Below are 5,316 nucleotides of genomic sequence, written 5' to 3' on the forward strand. Positions count from 1 at the left end.
TCTGTGCTCATTGCCACGCTGCCCTCCACTGAGCTGTAGGTGATGCTACATGCGTGTCTGTGCGGATCTGAGCTCAGCGGAGCAGCGGGAACCTGCATCCTCCCTGAAGCATCTCCAGGGCCTGGGGGACCCCTGTCCAGGGTGAGGACCCCACAGGGATGTGCTGATGGATGGGCTGAGGATGAAGGAGACCCCACGGGGAGGCTCTCAGAGGGAAGGACATGCCTGGGTCACCCTCACCTGGAAGGGGTGTCTCAGGAAGTCACTGGGTTAGCCTGCTGCTCTGTCACGGAAATGAGGGCCAGGCTCCTGGGGAGGGCAGTTCCTCTTCCCATTGGGCTACAGACCTGACAACCCCTTGACAGGAAGGACCAGCCTCTGTGTGGCCACACCCTGTGGGTCTGTCTGTCCTCAGGGCACCGTGGTCTCCTCCATCTGCACGGCCGGGACCACAGGGACCAGACGCCATGACCCCCACCCTCACGGCCCTGCTCTGCCTCGGTGAGATGGAGGAGGGGGAGGGGAAGCCCTGCTCTGGCAGGGACCCCCCCACAGCCAGGCCTGCTCTGTCAGGAGACCCCAGGACTCAGGAGGCTCACGGAGAGGAGAGGTGCTGCCCAGATTCAGGGCAAATCTCTCACAGGGATCTCTCTTCCAGGGCTGAGTGTGGGCCTGAGGACCCAGGTGCAGGCAGGTGAGTCTGTCCCCAGGTGGCCCAGCTCCCTCCTCCTCACGGGGACAAGGGGCCACCCCCAGGCCATGGGGATGGGGAGCAGCAGGTCTGGGCTGAAGGAGGGGGCGTCTGGGAGGTTTGGGGCTGAGAGCTGGGCACCTGGGGGTGGGCATGTCTCGTGACCCAGCCTCTGATTTCCTTCCAGGGACCCTCCCCAAACCCACCATCTGGGCTGAGCCAGGCTCTGTGATCCCCTGGGGGAGCCCCGTGACCATCTGGTGTCAGGGGACCCAGGGGGCCCAGGAGTTCCGTCTAGATAAAGAGGGAAGTTCAGACCCCTGGGACACACACAGCTCACTGGAGCTCGGGGACAAGGCCAAGTTCTCCATCCTATACATGACAGAGCACTACACAGGGAGACATCACTGTTCCTATAACAGCTCCACAGGCTGGTCAGAGCGCAGTGACCCCCTGGAGCTGGTGGTGACAGGTGAGAGGACACTCAGCGTTCCAGCTTCAGGCTCTGCCCTCAGGAAGGGGGTCTGCTCTCAGAGGTGTGTCCCTTTCACAGCCCAGCCCTGGGGGAGGGTAGGGGGTGTGAGCCCCATGTAACAAGCTGCCTCCTTCTCTCTTAGGATTTTACAGCAAACCCACCCTCTCAGCCCTGCCGAGCCCTGTGGTGACCTCAGGAGGGAATCTGACTCTCCAGTGTCTCTCATGGCAGGGATTTGCCCGGTTCATTCTAACTAAGGAAGGAGAACACAAGTCCTCCTGGACCCTGGACACACAGCAACACCCCGATGGGCAGACCCAGGCCCTGTTCCCTGTGGGCCCCGTGACCCCCACACACAGGTGGACGTTCAGATGCTACGGCTTTAACAGGGACACCCCCCAGGTGTGGTCAGAACCCAGTGAGCCCCTGGAGCTCCTGGTCGCAGGTGAGGAAGTCCCTTCCTGGCCCCGTACGTTGTTTCAGATACCAGACAACTACTGGGGTCTTTGTCCCTGGGGAGCCCCACATGAGATAGTGGGGGGAGGGGAGGCACCAGACTGGTTACTAGATGCTTGTTTCCCACAGGCTTGCCCCACTTGAGAGGGTGGGGTGAGGGGAGCATGGGGCTCACAGGACACAGAGTGTGAGCGAGAGTGAGGCCTGGGGACCAGGACGGGAGAGGGGGGTTCACGGGAGGAACCAGCCCCTGCAACCCAGGGCTGCTCTCTCCCCAGGTGTGTCTGGGAAGCCCTCCCTCCTGACCCCACAGGGCCCTGTTGTGGCCTCTGGACAGAGCCTGACCCTCCAGTGTCGCTCTGATGTCGGCTATGACAGATTCGCTCTGTCCAAGGAGGGGGGACAGGACCTCCCCCAGCGCCCTGGCAGGCAGCCCCAGGCTGGGCTCTCTCAGGCCGACTTCCCCCTGGGCCGGGTGACCAACGTCCACGGGGGCCGGTACAGATGCTACGGTGGACACAACCTCTCCTCCGAGTGGTCGGCCCCCAGTGACCCCCTGGACATCCTGGTGGCAGGTGAGGAGCCAGCGGGTCCGTCAGGGACCCAGACTCTGCACAGGCCCTGCGGGGGGAGCCCCGGGGGTGATGCTGGGACCAGGGGGGAGGGGTCCCCAGGGAGGGAGACAGACAGAGAGACAGGGGTGGGCGGGAGAGGGAGAGACTCAGAGAAAACAGACACACACAGAGCTGAGGGTCCTCAGGGAGGCCCTGCTGGGTCTCAGCTGAGAACCAGGTCGGCCGGCAGCCCCTCACCCCCTTCCTCTCTCTAGGACGGCTCCCTGCACCCTCCCTCTCAGTGCAGCCAGGCCCCACGGTGGCCTCAGGAGAGAACGTGACGCTGCTGTGTCAGTCAGGGAGCAGGACAGGCACTTTGCTTTTGTCCAAGGAGGGGGCAGCCCATCCCCCCATGCATCTTAGAGCAAAGTACCGAGGTGGGCAGTTCCAGGCCGAATTCTCCATGAGTCCTGTGACCTCGGCCCACAGTGGGACCTACAGGTGCTACAGCTCACTCAGCAGTCACCCCTACCTGCTGTCACAGCCCAGTGACCCCCTGGAGCTCCTGGTCTCAGGTGAGGGGCCCTGACCCTGTCCCTCGGACGCAGTCAGCTCAGGGCTCTGTCCCCTGTGAGCTCTGGGCTGGGGTGGGAGTGAGGGGGCTGTGAGGGAGGGTCACCCAGGGGGATCTGCCCCTGAGAGGCCCTCCCACCCCTACCCACCCCTTCCCCTCACCTGGGTTCTGGAGGTGACAGGGGGGCAGTGGGAGGGTCCTGGGGAGGCCACGGGGCAGGTGTCGGGGAAGAGTTGAGTGAGGTGGGGAGTCCAGGGTCAGCCCCAGCCCCACCCCCTTCCTGTCCTCACTCCCAGGACCCTCTGGAGGTCCCAGCCCCCACCCACAGGCCTCAATTCTACAACTGGGGAGTCACAGGGGCTCTTTGCTCAGGGGGAGCACAGGCCACCCCAGGGCAGGTGGAGAGTCTCTTGGGGGATTTAATGCCCTCAGATCCTCAAGGACAGGCTGGGGGTCGGGCATAGACAACAGGGGACCCCAGGGATGCAGGCGCTCTGAGGATGGTGGATGAAGGGTAGGGGTCATGGAGAAGGAGATGTTGGGGCCCAGCCAGGGGAGGAGCCGCAGGCCTGACGTGGGGAGAAGCAGCCCCCACCCATCACCCCCATCCTGACCCCCAGGAGGCTCTGAGGATCTGCCCCTCCCCTCCACGGAGTCAGTCCCGCAGACGGGTGAGTGAGGGTCTGTGGGAGGTGCTGGTGGGTTCATGGGGGACAGGGCTGGGTCACACCCCAGGAACCAAATGAAGCTTCTGTTCTCAGTGAGGGGCCCCACTCCATCCTGTCTAAGCTCAGTCAGCTCAGGGTCCTGTGCTCAGGACAGTCTGGGACGGTCACACATAAGTGGGCACAGGGGCTCCACAGAGGAGGACACGGAGCCCAGGAGAAGGGCTGTGTCTCCCCAACTTCTCACTCACACCCTCACTGTGTGACTCTCAGGGGCAGCTGACACCACCCGCCCATCACAAAACATGTCACATCCCACAAGTGGTGAGTAGAAGAAATGCTCAGATATGGGGCTGGGTTCTGAGGGTCACGTCCTGTCAAGGGGAGGCGGGTGTCCTGGGTGGACATCCCGGATTCTGGGGTGATTCAGATCTGTCTGACCTCTGTGACCCCTCTGTGCACAATTCCTGGCCTCAACCCCCAGACCACACAGTGGAGAACCTCGTCCGGATGGGCGTGGCTGCCGCGATCCTGCTGGGCCTCGGGATTCTGCTCTTTCAGGCTCGACACGGCCATGGAGGAACCCTAGGTGCAGCCAGGAGCTGAGCACACGAGGGAGCCGCGCACCGTCCAGAGCGGTGCAGCCTTGGCCATGACCTCCTGGGCCCAGGAGCTTCTGGAAGGGCGTCTGCAGCCTGTGTTGTGTGAACTGTCTGCCGAGACCACGGAGGGAGAGACAGGGTGTGGGTGCAGGAGCAGGTCTGGGAGTCCCTGGGGAGGGCTCTGCCTCTAGGAACCGTGGGGCTTTCCCTCCCCACCATGGAGGCCTCTCCCTGACGGCCCCGTCTGCTCTCAGCCCTGTGACACGAGGCACATCCCACATGGCGGGTCTCTGTCCTCACCCTACACACCTTCATGCTCTAGTTCACTCTCATGTAAGACATTTTGCTTTACTTTTAATTTCCACCTTTGCTGCTGTGTGCTATTCACCTCTAGCCCGTCCCTCAGAAAAAGAACATGGTTTAAACACTGAATAAATGGGTGAATTTGAGGTCCAGTCTGGAAAAGGTAAATCTAAAACTCTTCACTAAACCCCTCTCTGGACCCATCAAGCCCTTCTCTCCTCATCACATGACACCTGGCATAGTTTCTCCAGAAACACCATCACTGTGAAGGAACACCTGGCATTTGAGTGACAGCCAGGTGCTGTGCTGGTAAGTGGGCTTAGGAATATATCACTTTGTAAAAAGCCCAGATGTGTGGCATTTGTCTCTTTCTTCAGTGTAAATACTCTCTTCGTGGCCAACCTCAAGTGGCCGTGTGAGTGCACTGGAGGCAGAGTGGGAGGGAATGAGGGGAACTGTCTCCCAAAGAAGTGAGGCTGGTCCAGCTGGGGCACCCCTCACTGATGGCCCCGGTGCAGACAGATGTGTCCTTTAGAGTAAACATCACGTTAGATCATTTCCACTGCAGTTTTATGCCCTTGTTTCCATGAAATTATGATGCCAAAATGCTAGTCCATCCACATGAGAGGCAGAGAGAACACAACGAAATATCAGTTGTGGGAGAAACACTGAGCACTTTGAATCCCAATACATCATTGGTAGGTGTCCTAATTGCCTCAGTCAATGTGGGGAGTAAATAAGAATTATCTGTTAAAAGGAAGAGACACACACTTCTGACTCACACGTATATAACACAGATGGAAACACGCGCATAACCATGAATATACATTCACGAGAACTTTGACAGAGGGTCGCTCACCTTAGACAAAATCATACAAACACATCTCACCAAAACAGACCAGTTTGGTGTACACACACACACACACACACACACACACACACACTTGCGACTGGATTTTATGTGAGAGAAAAATACACAAATTTAAACTGCTACAA

General features: G+C 59.9%; 1 pseudogene; it reads left to right on the top strand.

Moving 5' to 3' along the window:
* Positions 1-410: 410 nt before the first annotated feature.
* On the top strand, positions 411-4,410 carry LOC130838576 (leukocyte immunoglobulin-like receptor subfamily A member 6; annotated as a pseudogene).
* The last annotated feature ends 906 nt before the right edge of the window (positions 4,411-5,316 follow it).

This window comes from Hippopotamus amphibius, chromosome 16 (assembly GCF_030028045.1).
Source record: "Hippopotamus amphibius kiboko isolate mHipAmp2 chromosome 16, mHipAmp2.hap2, whole genome shotgun sequence".
In the NCBI taxonomy this organism is placed as follows: domain Eukaryota; kingdom Metazoa; phylum Chordata; class Mammalia; order Artiodactyla; family Hippopotamidae; genus Hippopotamus; species Hippopotamus amphibius.